Source organism: Moschus berezovskii, chromosome 26 (genome assembly GCF_049115385.1).
Source record: "Moschus berezovskii isolate FMDL1 chromosome 26, NW_MosBer_1.0, whole genome shotgun sequence".
Lineage (NCBI taxonomy): Eukaryota > Metazoa > Chordata > Mammalia > Artiodactyla > Moschidae > Moschus > Moschus berezovskii.
In genome coordinates, this window is record NC_142485.1 from 16815188 (window position 1) to 16838339 (window position 23152).

Sequence of the window (23152 nt, forward strand, 5' to 3'; positions counted from 1 at the left end):
TCAGCATCAGTCCTTCCAATGAACACCCAGGATTGATCTCCTTTAGAATGGACTGGTTGGATCTCCTTGCAGTACAAGGGACTTTCAAGAGTCTTCTCCAGCACCACAGTTCAAAAGCATCAATTCTTCGGCGATCAGCCTTCTTCACAGTCCAACTCTCACATCCATACATGACCACGGGAAAAACCATAGCCTTGACTAGACGGACCTTGGTTGGCAAAGTAATGTCTCTGCTTTTCAATATATTATCAAGGTTGGTCATAACTTTCCCTCCAAGGAGTAAGCGTATTTTAATTTCATGGCTGCAATCAGCATCCACAGTGATCTTAGAGCCCAAAAAAATAAAGTCTGACACTGTTTCCACTGTTTCCCCATCTATTTCCCATGAAGTGATGGGACCAGATGCCATGATCTTTGTTTTCTGAATGTTGAGCTTTAAGCCAAACTTTTCACTCTCCTCTTTCACTTTCATCAAGAGGCCTTTGAGTTCCTCTTCACTTTCTGCCATAAGGGTGGTGTCATCCGCATATCTGAGGTTATTGATATTTCTCCTGGCAATCTTGATTCCAGCCTGTGCTTCTTCCAGCCCAGCGTTCCTCATGATGTACTCTGCATATAAGTTAAATAAGCAGGGTGCCAATATACAACCTTGACGTACTCCTTTTCCTATTTGGAACCAGTCTGTTGTTCCATGTCCAGTTCTAACTGTTGCTTCCTGACCTGCATACAGGTTTCTCAAGAGGCAGGTCAGGTGGTCTGGTATTCCCATCTCTTTCAGAATGTTCTACAGTTTATTGTGAGCCACACAGTCAAAGGCTTTGGCATAGTCAATGAAGCAGGGTATCAAATCTCTTGTGAGGCATTCATATCGCCCCAAAGTTTTTAATTAATTTTAATTAATTAATTAATTTAAATTAATGATTTCTAGTAATAGAAGGTAAATTTTCCACGATAACCTGCTGCTGCAAACAACTAAAAGTGTTGTTACATATAATAAGCATCACTTGAAAAGGATCTGACACAATTGGGAACATTTAGGACAAAGTCTGAGAAAAATCTTGAAATATAAAGGAAATAACCTAGGCAGTACACACACACAATTCCTTTAAGAGCATTTACCCACCTGGAGATATCCAGAAGTCAAGACCCAGGGGTGGCCTGAGGTGGGAAATATGGGATCCTCTCCATATTAACCCAGGCGCCAAAGGGCTATTCCTATACAGAAGCTCCCCAAAGCTATACTCACAGGTAACCAAAACAAAACCTACCTCTCCTCCAACCCCAGAGAACTAAGGGACACTGTCTTAACCCTATGAGAAGCAGGAAGGGAAATCTGAGGCTAAAGTCAGGTTCTGTAAACTCAGCTAAGCAGAGTGAGAAGCCTTGGAACCTGCAGCCATGAACTTGGTAGGGTCCTAGGTATCCAGCAAGAACACACCCAGACCTAGGCAGGCATGCATGTGTTTTTGTTCTTTTTATTTTTTGTCTTTATTGAATTTGTGACAGTATGGCTTCTATTTCATGTTTTGGTTTTGGGGCCTTCAGGCATGAGGGATCTTAGCTCCCAGAGTAGGGATCGAACCTGCACCCCCTGCATTGGACGGTGAATTCTTAATTACTGAACCACCAGGGAAGTCCCCTTTAAAAAATTAATCAGTTAATTTTCATTCCATGTCTTGAGAAATGCCACAGATCATTTTTCCTGAACAAGAACTAGCAGAGTCAGAGACAACTAAGCACACACACACACACAAAAACCAAGCTTTGAGTGAGAACCGGCAAATACTAAAAGCATCACACAGAAATGATGAAACAAGTGTGCTTATTCTGCTAAAATAAATAACAAACTCGAGAATATCTCCAGGGACCAGGAGAATATAAACTGCTACATGGAAGATTTGAAAGGGGGTCAGCCAGATGAAAATGCTAGGAAAAAAATAAAAGGATTGAAATGAAAAATCTTAGTAGCAGATTGTACACAGCACAAGAAATAATGAGCAAAGAGAAGACAGATCAGAAAAAATAGAGCAATGGACTGAGACCAACGACTGGAACTTTAAAAGAGGTATAAAGAGAACCGATTAGGGTGAGAGGGTCTAATACACTTTCAATTAAAGTTCCAGAAAGAGAGAAGAGAATGGGATAAAGGAAATCTTTGAAGAGACATGGGTGTGAATTTCCCAGAATAAAGCAAAGGTACAGGTTGAAGAAGCCCAATGAATCCTGAGCAGGATAAATACACACCTAAATACATCACAGTGAAACCAGAAAAAAAAAAAAGAAAAGACAAAATCTTAAAAGCATTCAGAGAAGAAAGGCAGATTACTTTCAAAGGAGTGGCAGTGAGAATGACAACTAACTTCTCAACAGTTTTTGATTGATTAAAGTACAGTGACAACTCACTGCATCTTAGTTTTAGACCGAACTGTATATTTTATCTAATACCATAATTGCATGCTGACTAAGCCCTTTCTCTTAGCTTTTTCTCAGAGAGGATGTAAATTTCTGAAAAAAATTCTGAAACATTTGGCAGCTTTTAACTTTATTACCCAATAATGTGGTAAAGCCACTGGACTAGAAATAATAGTGCTTGGCTTATAAGTTTTTTGTGTTAAAATCTTCCCACCAATCAATTAAAATTCCTTCCTGGAGCTGTGCCACAGAGAAAGAGAAGAATAAGTGGAATTGATCCTCTCCTGGTAATAAATGGACCTCTGGATGATACACTTAAATATATCTCTAGGCCACAGTGAGGCACCCAGGGTCTACCCAATATTTTTTCACTTAGATTAAGTTTTTGAGAAATAAGTTTTCTTTCATATACTTTTCCTCAGACCCTTGATTTGCACTTTATATCTTATCAATAAATCTTTGAAATGCATAGTATGCAGAAAACACTTTTTTGTTTCTATGTGAGGGACCCAGTGTTACTGTTGTCAAAAAAGGGAATCAAAATGACTTCTTCACATGTTCACAGCAACAATCACAATAGCTTAATACACTTCACTTAAAAAGAAGTCTGCTGCTTTTCCATGAAATATTTGCTTTATCAACAGGAGAAAAGATAAATCTGTGATTCTTCGTAATGGAAAGTTTACAAGTACCCTTGATGACAATTCATAGTTACTACAGAGAAAACATATAGTATCTTAAATTAACATAATATTATGATCCTCCTGTTAATAAGATGACTGACACTGTTAAAACAACGTGTTGTGCACTGTAGTGCAGAAGATCATTTCTGGAAAAACAAGAGAGCCTATAACAAAAAATAAAAGGAAACGTCTTACTCAGAAAGTTGAGGATGGAGAAGAACCAATATTAAATCTAAAGAAAAATCAACCCAGAAAAAAATTAAACAACATTATCAAGTTTAAAGCAAATATGTTAAAAGTTTCTCAACTCTATCTAGTCTGTTTCTTTGCTGCTTCACATTTGCTGGTCTTGGTAGAGGTAAAATCTCATAACTCTTAACTATATCATATCCTTCTTAGGAACAACTACCTTAAGGTTATCAGAGTTCATAATTCACAGCCAGCACCCAGCTCCTTCTGGGTATTTCACATGAAAGGCTTCTGTACTAGTCATTTATGAACATATTTATTATCATGCTCTATATTTTCACTAAGTAATTCACATACCTAAAACATCTTCCAGGTGTTTCCCAAGATAAATTAACCACATTACTAGCTCACCCGCCAAAAATTACAGAAGACAATTTCCTACATACAATACATTTATTTGCCTAGACCTTACATGACTATTATTTATTGAATACCTTAAGATTTCTGTAAAGGTATTCACTATAAAATGTACTGGGAAAGCATTACACAGGATTCGGCAGGACAGTCTTATGGAGACCACCGACGGATACAATGCAGACTTTTGAATCCTCTGATAGCTTTCTTTTACATCTAAAATGTTTACACCTTCAGCCTAGGGTCACACCACCCTGAATGTTCCTGATCACGTCTAAAATGTTTACATTTCATCTAAAAAAAAATCTTGATTTTGAGGATAAGACAATAAAACCCAGGTATTTTAAATGATCAGAAGAACACTGTATGTTTTCTCTGTCTGTTTGTGTGTCTGTTCTGCCCACTTGAGCAGCACCCTTTCCACCCCATCACATTGGGATTCCTTCACCACATCTACTGCTTTCCTCTTCCTCTCAAAAGATTCAAAAGATGACTGATTATTGTACAGATTTACACACACACGCATGCACGCATGCGCGCACGGAAGCCAGGCTTTCACTCTCCAGCACTCCCAGCCAGTATTGCTTCCCTGGGGTATGACCTGGGAGAGTCTTTCAATCTGTGACTGGCTGGGAAACAGCATTGTCTGCCCTCCCAGCAACTTGGATGGGCTCCAAATGAACTCTTCAGTCTCTTCTGGCCACTAATTAAGGCCCTCATTAAAAGGGCCAGTTGACTATGAATCAGCCAAACTTTGTAAGTTTCTTCCACTCTAAAAGGATCTGCGCTGGCCTGCAGGCAAAGCCCCTCCCTGTCCAACCTGTAGAGAGAGGGCTTCTGAGAAGCCCCAGTTTAATGGTGGTTCTTGGTAACCTTGAGGACACCGTAGGAGGCGCAGAGGAAAACCACCCTGTGCTGAGCCTTGGGACCCTCCTTTCTTTTCGGATTTTAGCAAAATCCTCCATGTAAAGGTATGGACGAAAGAATAATCCTCTAAGGGAGGAAAAAACAACAACTCCATCCGTCTTTCCTCCTGTTTCACTCCTTCTCCCCCACAAAAAGCTAAATAAATACACATAAATAAATCTCCCAAAGCAAATTGAACTACCACTCTGGAAATTTAATAATGGACTAGGAGGCCTTTGACCCCTTGGGTCTCTGGGTCAAAGATAATTCAGGTTGTTAGTGATAAAATGTCACTGTGATCAGTGACTGGTCAGTGGCTCACAGATGCAAGGGAGTCACTTGGCCTCTGAGCAGCTGTCAAGGCACAAGTGTTCATGGCTCCTTTTTGCCTGGACATCTTTTCTACAGAACACTCAGCCCACAGAGGTCTTTCTTGTTGCTAGAGACTGCTGCATCAAGGTATCACTGCTAACAAAGTTTCGGAGCACTGAGACAGCTCACACCCATACCATCTGTGAATTCACACCCACCCACCCACCTCCCCCCACACACACACTACTCCCATCTTTCAGGTTATGACATTAGGACGACTTACTTTACTAGTTATCTTGTCAGTTAATATTTATTGAACCCACTTGGGCACAAGATATTATAACAAGGGACAATTAGATACAAAAATTTAGCAGGTTTAAATTTACTGCAACCCTCAAAATAATTAAAATCATATCAATGATGTACCCCAAACAGCTATCTGATGATAGAAATATATCTCTCTTACTTGGAAACATAATAATACCTATAGTACTATAAACATTGAATTCACATATGGTGTCCATCTCAGACCTGAAAATGTAGTATTATAGTAATTCAAATGTCTACCATGAAATCCGGACACCTGGCTTTTAGTACTGGGACAGACATTCTTGCTGGATTTTGTGGTTTCCTCACTTTAAAAGAAATGATTCAAGGACATGACCTCTAAGATAACCTTTTCAGTTCTAACTGATGCTCCCCCAGAACTGCTGTGGTTGTATTTAAGAGCTTTCTTTTTAGGCAGTATTAATATTGTTTAAGATTATTTTCAAGACTTACCAGGAACGACTGTTATTTATTTATATAACAAACTCCTAACATGACAAACATGATGTTCCAGGCAATGGTCTAAGTATTTATAAATATTAATTCCTTGACCGGCATCAGCTTAGTTTCTTAACTGCCTTTACGTACTTAAGAGAAAACGTAACAAAAACAATTTAGGGTTGAATAAATTTTGAATTCCTATTTATTAGTCTGAATAATTCAGCACTGATTATTACTCACTGAGAACTTGAAGACAAAACGTGCACATTTAAAGTAGGAAAACCACACATGGTCAATTTAGGAACAAATCCATGAATTGCTAGTACTGCTGAATTTCCACTCAGATTTTCTTATTAACTGATAGAAACATAATAATTAAACTGCTCCTCATAAACTCCCACAACACATCGCTTTAAGCAAATATCTTTAGAGATATTTCCTTCTTCATTCGATCACTGAATAAATTCTTAAGACCAACAGCTATGTCCCCATCACTGTGCTGGCCCCTGGTGATATGAAAACGCACAAGGCAGACATGACCTTGAGAGGTTCACAGTCAGGAGATATGAACTGCTAAAATGTGCACGTATGACCACTCAATTAAAAATTCCTCTGGGTGAGAACACTGGTTTGTTCTCTAAGAATTAGAAGTATATAAGTGACCAAATCAAATGCTCAAGGTAAAACTGAGATTGTTTTGACCTCTATCCTGCAAACTAAAAATGAAAACCAAAGAAGGATAAATTTAAAATATATGAAATAATCAAAGTTAATAAAATAGATAAAAAATAGCCCAAGTATGCTTTTTGCTTTATAGAAACTAAGGTGATAGAAGACAGAAAGTTACCTATTTTCGTACGTATGCTTGTAAATGTCCTTACAATGTAATGACTCCATTCTTATACCAAATGCTAAATATTCACAGGATGAATAATCACAAAAGTAATCCTATAAAATGCAAACCTATGTGACTGGTTAAAAGGTAGTTGTAGTCCATTTTAAATACAATTATTTATTAATGCTTTTTGGAACTAATAGAAAATAAAGTTTGTTTCCATAGATAGCATATACCCACATATTAAGTCAATGTGCAAATTTAGAACTTAGACCTTTGAATATGTATATCAATATGTAATAAAATTTCCCATTTCTTATTTCCTCTAGTGACCAGAAATATAGTGACTTTATCCATGAAGCCATGTTTTTACTTAAATAATAGGTTTTTAGTTATGAATGGACCATGAAAAATGACAATCGAAAGGATATCTACTATTTCCTTAATTTGTCAAGGGAGCTTTAAACAAAGAACCACTGTATTCATAACAAAAAAATAGATTCTTATTAAGTTCTGAGTAGGGAATCTATTCTTATATTTTATAGGGAGTTGACATATTGACACTAGCAAAACACTGAATCTTCCAGAGGGTGACTTCTCTCTGAGTGAATGTGAGAATTGTAAGACCTCTAGGGGATGAATACATTTTTCTCTTGATATACTTATAACTTATCTTGCTCAAGAGCAACAACATTATTCAAAAGCCATGCCATCTAGCCGCCTTAGAGTTTCACAGCAACAAATCCCAAATGGGCATTTGCGTTAAGGTCAGCATTAACTTTACTAAGTCACATGTCTAAAATGACAAAAAAGACCATTCAGCCTCTGGCTGCCTCTCTCAGGGAATCCTATGATGTCTGAAGGTATAGGTGCCCTGAAGTTTTCCCAAACATGCCTGTCCAGATGCAAATCCCTGGAAGACAGTTGCTACCACCCTTCCGGCTCCAGGGAGTTTTGGTCCCAGATTGATGGGCTCAGGGCAAGGTGGCTGCATCCTGCCTTTTCATCACTATTTCAAGAAGTGAGATGAAGTAAGCCTACCTTCAGGGTGGGGGGGCGGTGCAAGCAAAAACCGACACCTGTCTTTATCTTACAGTGTGGCTATGGTCACCAAATTCAGATACAGGGCTGTCACTGAGCTTTTTATGTTCTGTGAATATTTTCTCTATTATGAGTAGCATCTTGTAAGTGGTGACATATTTTGCCCTGCACAGTCTAACTCAGATGTTCTCTTGGTGAAGGGCGTCTCTTGTACATTCGATCTGAGAGGGGAGATAGTGTGTGGCTCTCAGAGACTATACTCTCTACAGGGTCCCTTAGTTTCTGTCTTAACCGCTGGACTGCCAGCAAAGTCCCAAGCCAGTCCTTTTCAATAGGGCATGAATAATGAACATAATATTTAAAACTCTGAAGCTGCTTTCAAAATACCAAAATATATAAAATAATTCTTTCTATCCACATTTCTCCTTCCTGTCAGGTTGCGGGCAATGGAGAACACACCATACAATCAACATGTGAAAACAGAACCCAAAAACAACTGTCAGGACCCAAATCTCTCATTCTTATTCAATTTAATATATGGAAAACTATGTATTTCATTTTCTATTCAACTCAGTATTCAAATAACTGGTTTTCTCTTGACAAACCCACCAGCTCATTTCCATAATTCCTGTACATGTATAACTCTTTCCCAAAATGGGTAATGCATGAATCGTTCTCTCTTCTGCCCCCCAGGGAAAATTTCAAGCATACAGCAAGGTGACCTCACTAAAGAAATTACAACCACTGTCTATTTTCTGCATTAGAACTAATCCTTCTGGGGGCAAAGTACCAGTCTTCAATATATTTCTCAGAAATAGATAACAATAATTTTCAATATTATAACTGTTTATAAAAATCTTCCATTTCCCAAGCTTCAAGGAAGGCTCCCCTTCTTTATTTACTGAAAAACCATTTAAAGTGGAAAATGTAAAAAATTCCATAATTTTAAACAATGAAATATCATGTGCTTAATACAGATATTGTCATTCTGCTGACAGGGAAAAGAGAGCATACCAAAATATAAAAGCAGGCTTTATATACATATACATATATATACATACACACACAAAATAACGTTAACATACAAATGGAAAATTTTTTCAGACAATAAATTACACACACATAGCACAACACAATATGCTCCAATTAAAATCAATTATCATTAAAATTATGTATCCTTGTCACGCAGGAAACAAAATAGTCAACAAATATATACAGACAAATGATTCTCACTCCTTTGTTCTATAAGTATTTGTATGCAAAGTACTCTGCTAGGCACTATGTGTAAAACAAAATTATCCTTGACCATCAAGGCACGGGAGATTAGCAAAGCAAAAGTCATAACTAAAGAACTAACGAGCATATATTTTCAAAGAAGTATATTATTAAAAACACAAGTGCACGTAAACTATCATTGCACCCATCTGTTAAAACATCACTCCTATTATTCCTCTGTTCTCCAAAAATACGAGTTTATCTATAGACCAAAATTCAAGGTCAAGAACATCTGGCTGCTCTTTTTAGGAAAGTGTTATATACATGGAATCCAACTCTCAGCAAGAGTCCAAAGCCATAGAAGGTATGCCTAATAAATATTTGACATGTATTATCAACAACACAATGGTTATTTACAAAGAACCTCTGGGTATAGGACCCTATGAAAAAATGTACAGTATTTATAGTTATTTTCGGAGGACTTAAAGTTCAGACAATATTGATACAGATGCATGAAGTAAGAAGATACATTGGAAAAGTGCCTAGGTTTTGTTAATAATTAAACAAACCAACAAAAATAAGCGATCATTTAGTTCCTACTCTGTACCTAGCACAATACTCAGCATTACTCCTAGAGCAACCACGTGAATTATGTCATATTTCCCACAGTGTACGCACATAGAAACTGAGGCTTACGTGCTTGTCACTGTCAGAGCTCACACCACGCAGTCCGAGGACAGAACCAGAGCCTTGCCTTCCAACCACTCCTCTGGCAGAACTAAAACCAGCACTTCTCAGCAAGTGTCCCAGAAACCTCTACGCTGGGATGCTCAAGGTCAAATTTTCATGCTGGTATATTCTGAGTCAGACTCTATTCAAACATGATAATTCAGTTCTCACTTGGACTGCTGGTTAGGGAGGAACAGAGACAAGTTTTTTTCCCCCGAAGTGGTCACATTCAGAAACGGGGTTTTTATTTTTAAGGTTAACAGGCTAGAATATGTGGGGAAAAGGCGAAATATTGCTCAGTTCTAAAGTGCTGCCAAATGTTAAGATATTGCCTGGAAGATGGCTGGATCAAAGGTGTCGGGAGTGGGACCACACCCAGGAGGGCTTAAATCCAGGCATGGGCTTCCTTGGTGGCTCAGTCAGTAAAGAATCCGCCTGCAATGTGGGAGAGCTGGGTTTGATCCCTGGGTTGGGAAGATCCCCTGGAGAAGGGAATGGCAACCCACTCCAGTATTCTTTCCTGGAGAATCCCCAAGGACAGAGGAGCCTGGCGGGCTGTAGTCCATGGGGTTGCAAAGAGTCAGACATGACAGAGCAACTAAGCACAGCACAACACACCCGTGCTTTTTTTGCAGGGGTGACGGTTCATCCCATCCCCTGTGGAATATATAGATGTGGATTCAAAATGTCATCCACACTGTGTACTTCCTTCACTCCAGTGGGTTTGGACAGAAGAAAAGAGAACCATCAAAATGAAGAATTAAAGCATTCATTTGGGGTATGCTGAACTGCATGAGTACATGTTTTAGACTCAGCTCAGCCCCAACCGAGGTTACAAATGGATAGAATGCTGGCCTCCATCCAAAGAAGTCTTCCTACCGTATACTCACATATTACATGAATACAGAACATAAATACAAAACAACCCTTTCAGTTAAATGTTCATAACCATTAATACAGTGTAAACTCGTAACTAAAAAGTCAACTTTCCAAGTCTGGAGGAGAAGAAAGGAAAAGGGAATTCCACACACACACAAAAAAAATGTTTTCTATATTCCAGTTCATGTTAAACATCCCAAATGACCTGTTTGGTCAACCCAACACATTTCAGACATGAAACCACAGTGTGCTGTGTCCCAGGAGAAATCTGCAGCCTACTTCACGTTAACCACCTCTAGAGCAAGTCACCAATCCTCTTCTGCCCACCCTCACTTGTCTCTCAATACAATAGAAAGTCTACTGCAAACCATCAGGAAAGGGGAGAAGAAACACATGCACGGAAAACCAGAAGCTTTTGTAACTCCTGATAAACTTAAGGACAGAAAGGGCACTCAATTCACAAAATCCACATTTCTAAACTAAATAGCAATGTATGTATTTATCTCTAAAAAAGAAAACTCTCTTATCATGGGCATTAGTTTATTTTTAAATACCTATTGACTATCTCCTTCACTTTTTTTCTTCTTTGATTTTTGGATGAATTTCTTACCAGTTCACATGTAAATATGATTTCCTATTATTATACACCAGTGGAAAATTTCAAATAGATGATACACTAAACAGTTAATTGGTTGGTATGGAGATGGTTGGGTGGCATCATGGACTCAATGGACATGAGTTTGAGCAAGCTCCAGGAGTTGGTGATGGACAGGGAAGCTTGGTGTGCTGCAGTCCATGGGGTCGCAAAGTCAGACCCTACTGGGTGACTGAACTGAACTGAAAACAGTCAATTAAGATAAAAAATTCTCTTTAGGGCTTCAACAGAGAATTTTTTTTAATGCATAGTTAATATCCAAACTGTGCCTTACCTAGGAATGAAATACATTTTTGAAAAAGTTACAAAATGTACAGGAATTTTCACTTTAAATTCTGGAGTCCTTAAATATAAAACGGTCAGTATTCAGAACATTTTGGTAATTACCTAAGACTTATTTTTTCTGAAAAAAAAAATTTCCAAGTTAGAACTCAGACATTTCCTTTTAACAACTGGTTTTATATTTACTGTGGAATAGTTAAGGAGACTGACTTATCCTTTAAAAATGGAGTTTGTCTTTACAATTGTGAGATTATATGTAACAGACAGATGAGTTATAATCACAAACAGATACATATATACTTTAAAAATCTGGCTTATCCTTCTTTACAAAGTAATAGAGGTCATTCATAATGAACACATTTCACTCGACAGTAACATTCTATTAAAACTACTAGAAAAACTGAATTGCTGTCGTACAGGGAAACTGACTCAAGTTTTTAAAAATATTATTCCATAAAATAAGGCCAAGATTGCTCACGAGTCACCAATATTTCTCACTCACATCTCTGTCGAAATATGGCGGGTAAAATAAACCATAACGACAGTTTGCTAAAAGGTTCAAAAAAATCTAAGTGATGTGTTATGGTAGAAATGTATTACTTTTCTCTCCAAGGGAAAGTGCTCTTTGCCCTGGCACCCTACGTTTATGGTGAATTCATTTTACATGGATATCACATGACCTGGTCTATTTATTGAAGAAAATGCCACTGGTTTAATGACTTCCTAGTCCAGATTTCTTCTATACCATATATTACTTTAACCTCACTTAATTAACAAAACTTCTATGAATTTTTTTCAAAGTTGTCATTCTTCTATTTTTAACAACACTGCTGCTGCTGCTAAGTTGCTTCAGTCGTGTCCGACTCTGTGCGAGCCCATAGACGGAAGCCCACCAGGCTCCCCCGTCCCTGGGATTCTCCAGGCAAGAACTATGTAAGGCACACAGTCAAGCTATTAAAGAGAGTCCAAATACAAAACTGTAAGACACTGACAATACCCAGTCGTGCATCATTTACAGAATTGACAAGTTCCGATGGTTCAGCCTAATAAAGTATTTCCCTGACTCTCTCACATCACTGAAAGTAAAACGCAACAGCTGCCCAGAGGACCCAGCTGCCTGCGACTGAAGCTATAGAACAGACAGTCAGGAACACCAACGCAGAGCAAAGGCTACTTTCCATCAATAATACCTTACCTGGACCAAAACAATGTGAACAATATTGTCCTTTAAAAAGAGAAGGGAGTAATAGATTCGGAGTAACTCACAGTGAAGGTGATCAGCGCAGGGTGGAATAAACCATGAGCAAATAACAGTGACTCTGTGACAGTTTTATAATATTAGCCCATATCCAAAAGAATTAGTCATTCCAATCCATTTTCAAAAATGTGTAGCTCAAAGTAAGGTTCATAAACATTTAGCTAGGGGTTGCGGATACGGTGTGAAGACATGACTATGGACATATCCCTAAAGATCCTTCGTTTAATTTTGATGTGTTCATGCATAAGTTTCCAATGCTATAGTGAAACTTTTCAATATGACTAAATATCTTTGTAGATACTGCCCGAACTTATGCCAAAGAAACTGCTCTAAAAGGCAACCGGAAGATGTTTATAAGATGCTAGCTCTTTGGGGAAAAGTTTCTGGCTGATATATATACACTGCTACATATAAAACAGATAAGGAATAAGAACTTACTGTATTGCACAAGGAACTCTACTCAATACTCTGTAATGATCTACAAGGCAAAAGAACCTAAAAAAAGGAGTTGATACATACATACACATATATATATATGTGTATGTGTGTACAACTAAATCACTTTGCTGTACACCTGAAACTGACACAACATTGTAAATCAACTATATCCCATAAAATTAAAAGAAAATAAAAGTAAATTTTAGGGATGTGCCCTTGCAAATTGACAACTGCATAGTCATCATCAGAATAATGTCTTGGAATGTTCTGATTCAGAGTTCTTAGAAAATTTGGTCTATTTTGATCTAACTGGGAAACTCCAGTTGATGTAGTAACTCTGAGGAAATCCAGACCCTATTCTTCCCCAAAGATTGCCTAGAATGTCGAAGTCACTTAAGAAAAGAAAAAAGGAGTCATTCTTTGGGGAATAGCGGTGTAATGCTCTTGGAGCACCCTCTGGAGGCCAGAAAAAGGTGACACTGGTGAAACACAGAAAGCCAAGAATTTTGACCGTATCTGACCTTCCAAAGGCAGAACTCCACAGATCTACTGGAGCTGGACTCAAAAATGCACTTACTCAGTCTTATTAAGGCGACCTAAGAAACATGCATACTTAACTTATAGTTTACAAATGCAAAATAAATCCAAGGTATATGTAACAACATTCTCAAATAATTGTTCATTCAGTTAAAAAAAAAAGGCATACACTGATGTGTATTTTCAGCCTGCCTCCTAAATTCCTTAAGGAATGAACTGCAGAGACATCTTTTCATATTTGGAAGAGAGGACTATGAAAATGTGATATTTTCATTTACAAAATGTAAAGAAGTAAGGTTGCTATTGTTCAGTTGCTCAGTTGTGTCTAACTCTGCAACACCATGGACTGCAGCACGCCAGGCTTCCCTGTCCTTCAGCATCTCCCAGAGCTTGATCAAACTCATGTCCATTTACTAGCATCCAATCATCTCATCCTCTGTCACCACCTTCTCCTCCTGTCTTCAATCTTTCCCAGCATCAGGGTCTTTTCTAATGAGTCAGCTCTTCGCATCAGGTGGCCAAAGTACTGGAGCTTCAGCTTCAGAATTGATTTCCTTAAGGTCTGACTTACTGACTTAAGTCAATCCTAAAGGAAGTAAGGTAACAAGGTTATATAGGGTATTGAAAGTGAAGTCGATCAGTCGTGTCCGACTCTTTGTGACCCCATGGACTGTAGCCTACCAGGCTCCTCTGTCCATGGGATTCTCCAGGCAAGAGTACTGGAGTGGGTTGCCGTTTCCTTCTCCAGGAGATCTTCCCAACCCAGGGATTGAACCCGGGTCTCCTGCATTGCAGGCAGACGCTTTACCATCTGAGCCACCAGGGAAGCTATTGTCACCTTTTCAAAGTAGCCAGCTTTATGTTCATCAAAATTGAGAATAAATGAAGGACGAAACTTTAAAAATTTTTTTTTTAGTTCTAACACCTTAGTTTTTCTAAAGCAACAAACACTGACATCTATTGGCTTTCTGGTAGCTTGCTTTTAAAAAATCTCTTAAAACCCACATAGGACACATGTGTAAACATGTAGGATTAGGATGAACCCACCAAAGCACATGTTCCTTTGAGGAAATTTCATTTTATGTACCTGATAGTATACTTGTTATTTTCCTCTCATGAAGAAAAAGAGATTTTAAGCTAATACTGTATGATATCAGTTTCTATATTTTCTGTTTGTCAAGAGGAGAATTCAAGGGTTAACCAAAATACTAGAAGTCCACTTTTCTGTTTCTTTAAAAAAAGTTTAAATCACTCATCCACAATATTGACGTTTGGTCTGTTTTCTTCTGCCATATAAAAACGGGATGACTCTCGATACTGTTAGTGTCAAATTTCACTTGTGACTTTGAGAATGCTAATAAAACATTGATGTGCTAAGATTCACACTCCTAGAACTTTAATCATTACCTATAACACTCTAGTATCCGTGCCTGGAGAATCCCATGGACAGAGGAGCCTGGTGGGCTACAGTCATGGGGTCGCAGAGACCCAACTGAGTGAGGGGTCGGGGGATAAAATAATGAAATATGTAGATTTTAAAATATTCATTATTTTGTTTATATTTAGAAATACCTGCACTGGATTCTATAAACCTTGCTGGCAACATACCGTTACACTTGATTAAAAGATAACCAAGAGCATGTTGACACACAGTTTCCTTTTCAATTCATACTAGTCCCCAAAGAGAAGACTACACATGCATTCTATATAAGCATCGACTCTGCAGTGTGATCAGAAAAGGACTCATGTTTCAAAACCTTCTCGAGCTTGAAACCTCAACCTTTTTTAGCCAGAGATAAAATGATGTTGCACCTCACTCTACTTTCAATATTTAGACTCCATTCAGGACTGTTTTCATAATACATATATGCAGTGATGGTATTTGACATATTCATCCACTTTTCTCTCTATTTACAGGTAGTAGATATTAATATTTATACTCACTCTCATCTAAGGCCAGCTGTGGATTATTTTTACCATAAAAGGTGAATTTGGAAAATTTTAATCAAATATCTTGGCAAAGGCATAGATGCTTTGGATATTAATGGGGCACTTACTACTGCTGTTATCTCGTTTAAGCCTCGGAACAGCTTTACGATAACATGCTTATGATCCCAATTTTACAAATAAGGAAACAGGCATGGAGAGATTAAGTAACTTGACCATGACTATACAAGTAAAGAGCAGCAGAACCAGGATTTAAAACCAGGCAATCCGGCTGTAGCGCTAAGGACTAGGTATCCCATTATAGTAAGGCAATTTCGTACTAAAGGACTGGTGATCAAACACACGAAGCATCTGTTACATTGCCTGGAACATGATAGGATAGTTAATGAATAGCAGCTCCCTTATTAATAAGGATAAAAGTGTCCAGCCTAGTGCCTGGCATGTAATAACGTGTTCACTGCTTTCACACTGGTTCAATATTTTCTAATTACATACATATTTTGTGTTTCTTTTCTCCCCATTTTCCCATCAGTATCCTTTTCTCATTTTGCAGATAGCAGAACAGTATCTCAACTTTCTCCCACTCTTTCTGCTTTAAAACCATTCTCCAAAATAAACCCAACTTCATTCTAAAATGAACATTTAATACTTTTCGTAATTACATAACCTAAGTGGTTACAAGTCAGCAGGCTGAAAACAGATCATGGGGCATTCTTTCTGTTCGGTAAACACGTGCTGCCCTAGTTGTGACGGCGCACTTTATACCCAAGAATGTTGACAAGCATTTCAGCCTGGGGAGACACTGAGTTAACAAAACGGGTGGGTGATGTCACCGGGGGAGCACCTGGCCGGCTTCTACTCATTTGGGATGCTAAGTGTCTTGAAGCGTCCACCACTTGTACTTACAAATGACCCCTGATGCCAGAGATGAAGGGAGATCTAGTAGTTCTAGAACTAAGCTAGGCTTGATAATGAGTTGGTTCCAGGTCATTTAAGAGGAAAAAAGGATCCTTCGTAGTGTTTTAAAGAAACAAAAACATTAGCAAGCAGAGGTTCATAAAAGAAGCTTAGAGCCAGATACCAAATTTGGGGAGGAGGGTGAAGCTCTGCATTTGCAATTCAGGCTTTGAGAGACAAAGCCTGTTGAGCTGAATCAAGATGAAGAGTCTGGACACGGGAAGTCCTTGCAAGAGGCGCAGGAAGTTACAGGGCTCTTGGTACATGGATCCGGGTTACAAAGCCCAGAATAATGCTGAGGTTGGTGTTTTGTTTTGTTTTTTTTGAGCAAAGAAGAAGAATCAATGACCCCAAGGGCTTGGGACCTATTAGAGCCATCACTGCAGCAGAGATAATGCTGCTGAACATCTGCAATCCCAATAGTATGCAATTCAATATTCAGTTAATTGTAGAAAAATGCGATGCTATGAAACATAGCTACGTATGTATCACGTATCAGTCACACATGTTGTGTGAAAGTTAAAGAAACCTTTCCCCCCGGAAACGATCCCTCCAACAGATGTGTTTATGCCTCTGCATATAATACGGCACACAGCAGGCTGAGTGGCTGAGTTCTCTCAGTCCTCTCTCTCCCTTGACTGTCATGAAGTAATGTTATAACATCCAAAGGGAGGCCTGGCCGTTGCATAGGCGTCATAGAGGACAGAAAGTTTCAGCGGCTCTTCTAAGAAAGAGGTGAAACTTGGGATTGAAGGACACTGATGGGGGAGCTATTTAAGAGATGGGTGTCCTTGTAAGTTCTAATTCGAACTGGTACTCCAAGTGGCAATGCTATAATCACGGCCTCTAGAGGTCATTTCCTTTGAGGATGCCTGAGGACTAAAGAGTGCAAAAAACCTTGACAAAGAGGTGTGTTTTTTTCTCTCGCAAACCACTGTGGCTCTTAGTTATTCTCCTAAGTGAAAGTACACTGACAACATTACAAGGGAAAGGACAAGAAGGAACGGTGATTTCCAAGCAGTACTATTTAATGCCATGTGCTGTTACTTAAAACAGGTTTTCAGTTGATGGCTCTTTTTGAATCCAATAAAGAATAAATATTCTTATCTGGGTTTTAGGGTTTAAGAAGCACAAGGGGCCTTGGAGGAGGGAAAAAAGACGAAAAAGAGACAAACACACCGAAAGCTAATCTGGAACCAAGTTCACCCCAGATTCTCTGGGAAGATAATAAAGAAAACATCACTTAACTATCTCTTCCCCTCATTCTTCCCAATCACCGCCACCGCCACTGCCCCGGAGCCGGCAACCATAAGTTTCTTTAAGTCTGTGAGTCTCTTTCTGTTTTGTAAGTAGGTTCATTTGTTTGGGATGGATAAGTACAGACTGCTATGTTTAAAATGGATAACCAACAAGGACCTGTGCTCCTGTATAGCACAGGGAACTCTGCTCAGTTACTTGGCAGACTGGATGGGAGGTGAGTTCAGGGGAGAATGGATACATGTGTATGTATGGCTGAGTCCCTTCGCTGTTCACCTGGAACTATCACAACATTGCTAATCGGCTATACCGATACAAAATAAAAAGTTTAAAAAATAAAGAGAATGTCACTTAAAGATGCCAGTCTATCTGGTTTAAAGGGGATTACAGAGATGGGACTGCACAGCACAATGAGAGTCACCAGAGAAGCTCTGGGACCCCGTGTCAGGAGACAACATTAGATGGTCCCCACACAGCTGCCTACCTAGTAGAGGAGATCTGCAGGGCACAGAAATGCCTGCTGGCTCTTAAAGTATCTCCCACCTCCACGGGTGCTTATCTGAAATGCCTATGTTAAGTAAGGCACTGCTGCCCTGAAGCCTTGACGAAGTGCAGACTGAAAGAGATGCAACTTCAAACCACCATCCCCTCCTTAGTTCATCAGACCAACTCCAGAGGACCCTAGAAACTTCTGAAGGCGGAGTCTTCCCAGGCAAGACAAGAGAACACTTAAAAAGCCCCGCAAAAAACTCTTAACAACTTTACCCTTGTGGTCAGGTCTAAGAGCTCTTTCACTCACTAGGCTGACCTGTGAAAGGGCAGTAGAGAATGTCACTTAAGGAGGTTGATAATCCAGCTCCTCCATTTCAGCCCTGTTTGAATAAAACGCCATGGGGTATCTCCAACATTGGGGAGGTAAGGAAAATTTCAATTACACCCTGGTAAGGACTAATGCAAGGTAAGGAAGGTGAAGCTGATCAGCAGTATCTTATCATAGAAACAGGCGCAGGAACGGTCGGTCAGTGGCCAAACAATTACTCTCTGTTCAATTTGTTTTGCTCAAAACCTGCTTAAGGTCTCTGCTAATAAGCCCGGCTCTGAAATGCTCTCAGTGATGCCAACAAGAGGACTAGGCAAATCTTGTTTTCTTCCTGCAAGGAACAGGCAAATACCTCTGTTATCTTTCTCAGTCATGGTACTACCAAGTGCTATTGATTTAATTCCTCACAAGCGCTTTATAAACTGTGCTGGGGGTTGTTTTAAGTGACTTACGGTATCTGGATCAATTAAGAATTGGGAATCGCAGCGGCAGAAAAAAGCCCTCATATTCTTCTCCCTCCCCTTCTTTTTTTTTTTTTTTTGAGCATCTTCACTGAATCGCTCATAAGCAAGTATCTATATGGAGTGCCTCCTAGGTTCAAGGTAGTGTCGACAGCATCAGACCTTCTCAGTGAAACAGTCACTCACATCCGTGTTCTGATGACCCAATAGTAGACTTTTCTCTAGAAAGTCTCAACTGCATTTCCTTTTCTATCACAACCAGTGAGCAACTGGGTTCAGAAGTTCAGGTGAACTTTTGCCTTATGGGCATCTCTTGGGAACATAAATTAACCGAATCGATCAAAGAGGTCCCGAGAAATAGAACTGCAAAGCCGAAAGTTTGAGAACCTTTTTGGAGTGGACCTGAGTCCTGGCGCTGGGCTGGGTTTGATCTGCTTCGCTGACCGTTAGGAATCTCTCTCCGCTGATCCGAACGCCAGTACCGCAGGGCTGACGCCGGGTGAACGTCCGTGCACACCGGACCCTACACTCCCTCCCCGGAGGTCAAAACACCGCTGCGCAAGCGCTCGCGTGGCCTCTCTCTAGAGCACCCCTTCTTCCGAGCCAGGCGCTCGGAAGGGGGGGACACCCGTTCCCGCTTTTCTCGCTAGAGGGCAGGCGGGCCCCGTGCAAAGCGCGGCTGGCGCGGGACCAGCGCGCACCCGGCCTCCGCTCCGGCACGCCAGGTCCGGCTCCTGCTGAGGCTGGGCTCTGCGGCTCTGGGCAAAGGCCGTGCCAGGGAGCGCGGCGCGTCCCGATCCTCCCGGGGCGCGGGCCCGGCTGCCGCCCTCACCCTGCGCGCGGGGCGCGGACGCCCGGGTGGGGCTCGGCGCCCAGGTGAGGGGCGGCTCCAGGGAGGGGCGAGCACCGCCCGGCCCTGCGGACGCCCGGGAGCAGAGCCAGGCGTCTAGTGCGCGGGGTGCGCGGGCCGGCGAGGGAGAGGCGACGGCATCCGAGAAGGAGGGGGAGGAAAAACAGGAGGAGCAGGCGCGCGGAGCCCCAGCCGCGCGGCGCACTCACCTGGGCTCGGGCCGCCCGCCGCGGGCGCGGGCTTCTTCCCGGAGCCTCGGTCCTTCTTGCCGCCCTTCCCCTTGCCTCTGCCTTCTCTGCGCTCCGACATCTCGCCCGAGAAGTGCACGCTCGGCGCGAACGGCTCCCGGCGAAGGCGACGCGCGACAAGTTTGGGTCCGAGGGCTGCGATCGGCTTCGGGAAAAGTTTGTCCCCGGAGTGGAGGCGGGCCAGCGACCGGGCCGAGGCGCGCGCGGCGCTGGCGGGGAGCGTCTCCTGTCGCCGGCGGGGAGCGCGGGGACGCGACGTGCGGTCCGGGCCACCTGGGACCGGCGGGCGCTCCGTCCCGCGGTCGCGCGCGCTCGCGGGGTGGCTCCGGCCGGCGCGCCGCTGGGGAGTCCTCGGTGCCCGCCGCGGTCCGCTCCTGTCGCGGCCTCGGTCCCGCGCGCTCGCAGCCCGAGGAGGGAGAGGCGATTACCGTCCGGCCCGCGCTCGCATCGCCCGGGCAGCCGCCGCCGCTCCGCTCCTGCCCTGCGCGCGAGCCCAGAGTTCCGACAAGTTGGGGGGGGAAACTCCTCGCCGGCTCTTTTTCAATTGCCCCACCGCCACCCACCCGCAGGTTGCACGCTGGCGCCTCCTTCTCGCCCTCCCCTGGCCTCGCCCCCTCCCTCGTCCCCACCACACCCCCACCCCGAGGCGCGGACACGCCACCGGGAGGAGCCTGGGCTCGGCGCTCCCGGGCGCAGCCCCTTTCCCTCCCCGAGCCCGGCCGGGCGGGGGGCGGCGCGCGGGGCGGCTGCCCTGCACCCCCGACAGGGGTCGCTGGAAGCTGCGCGCAGCCGCCGCGGCGGCGCCCGCGGGAAGCGGGGCGCGCTTCCCCGGGAGATCCTGAGACCCGGCAAGGGACGCGGGGGCTCCCGCTCCTCGCGCCCCTTCCCCGCCAGGCAGCGCCCCGGAGGGCTGGTCCCTGCCCTGCAAAGCAGAGAAAATTACCGGAGTCCAAAGTTTGCCGCTCTGCCACCTGCCCGCCAAATTAAGGCTTGGAACCCGTGGGAAGGAAAGGAACGGTTGCTGTTTTTCCCACTGGAGTTTGGCTTTCGGTCCTTTCTGACTTTCGTGAAAAAACCCGCACGCACGCAGGGCAAAGAGAAACTCCTGGGTGGAAAGGGGAATGAGTAAGGCAGCTGTGGAGAGAGAAAGGGCTCAGGGAACCGTAAGGATGGTTAGAGGACTCCGAGGTCGTTCAACTGCTCCTTGGATGTGTGTGTCCTGCTCTCCTGGGTTTAGCAACGTACCTGCCAGAATTCTCATCTTCAGCTTTTCTTAAAAGAATAACTTGTTCTCTGCAAAGAGGGGTGGGGTCTCCCAAAGTGTCTCTCACCATAACTTAATTAAGTTGTAAGTTAACTGATAAAACCCTGGTTGAAAAGCAATCCGCGATAAAATTACCCAGATAGCTGGAGTCCCTCCGTTCTCCTGTGAAAGCGTACAGGGAGGTGCAGTGGAGAGACGGACCAGAGATCCTTCTAGTTTTTTGGGATTCAAACTTCCTCAGAACTGCGGATGAAAGCTGTTTCGCTTCCCTTGTCCTCCCTCTGGTGGAGAATTCTAAAGAGCAGTGAAATCCAGAAAACGTTAGCACCCTGCCGCGAAGGACAACAGTGAAAGGTCAGGGTGATCCGCAGGGCGGAATGATCCAGAATCAAGTAAAGAAAACGTTCTGTTCTCCTAGGTAAGATGACAGCTGTGGCTAAGTTAGAACGTTAATGTGCAGTGACAGGCTCACGTGTTGTCTGTAAGAGGTGAGTACCAGCCATCCCTATGTGAAATTGACTTCCTCCTCTTTAAAAGATTTGCTCCTGATTTTCCATCCTCTGGGATGAATGCTAACTGAACCATTACCTACATAAAACCTTTTTAGTGTATTTTTTAAAATGTAACCCTTCAAATAAAGATGAAATCTGGGTGCCTTCCTGCTATGTAAGGCACGGAGGACATTTATTTAAAAACTGTCCTAAATTAAGAATGATTTTTTTTCTCCTTTAATTTGCATTGTTTTAAACACCAATTCTACTGGGTGAATTAAGTTAATAAAAGATATTTTAGCAGCAGTGCCATCATTATTTATTGTGAAAGATGTTATGCCCAAATAGCTTCTGATAACCTTCCAACAGACACCACATATAAATTATACTGGGCCATAAAAACAGCAAAGTCTGGGAGATTATGAATACTGAATAGCACTATAATATTCCACAGAGTCTAATGTAAACTGAGAGTGAATGATGGCTGAAATAACTCTGCTTTCCCAGGTGGGGCCACTACTTAACAAACAGGAAACAGCAAAGCTCAGAAAAGGGGAATCCTTTCAAAAAGGAAAATTTCCTCCAGGATTGGAGACCCTGTAAGTGCTTAGTATTTGATGGCTACAGATTATCAGATGTATCATTATTTTAGAATTGCAGGATATAAAGCAGAAATGTATTTTGGAATTAAAAAATGAAGTTTCAGATCTTCCCAAATAAAATAGGAAGCTGTTAGAAAACCCAATGAGATGATTCTTATTCACCTCTGTGATCAGGAAGCAGCAGATTAATTTTTTGTTGTTTTACATTTTTATAAAACTTTGGAAATGATCAGAACAGAATGGAGATAGGAGGGAAATTTTTTTCCTTTCTTGAAAATCAAAATATGAACCTCCCTTTAGAAACAATGACTTGCCTTCATAGTATAAATTTGTTAACTTATTATGTATTGTTCAGCTGTTAGAGGATATATTATACAGGGTATATCAGTTCTCAGGTAATATATTGTTAGCCTGTCAACATATGTCAACTCCTGAAAAACAGAGTGGAGATTTATAAATAAGTAACTTGAGAAATAAAGACAAAATGGAGATGTTATAGTAAGTGACAGCTTAAAATAAATGCTATCATAAGCCTTAACACTTTTCTTTGGCTATGTTTTAGCTATTAGAAGCACTCTTATAATCTATGAAACTGGTCAGATATACCTTTTCTCTCATTCATTCCCATTTGGAAAACACTTCAAGAAAATTTTGCAAAGAAAAAAAAAAGAAGAATGAAAGTACATTAACATGTGACCATAT

The 23152-nt window shown here is 41.6% G+C and overlaps 1 protein-coding gene across 1 annotated transcript in view; it reads right to left on the bottom strand.

Moving 5' to 3' along the window:
* LOC129549383 (pro-neuregulin-1, membrane-bound isoform) overlaps positions 1-21514 on the bottom strand; it is a 245493-nt gene extending 223979 nt beyond the window's left edge. The window contains exon 1 of the mRNA XM_088832702.1: positions 21493-21514. The gene's annotated coding sequence lies outside the window, so the exon portion shown is untranslated. The remainder of the gene's footprint in view (positions 1-21492) is intronic.
* Positions 21515-23152: the final 1638 nt, after the last annotated feature.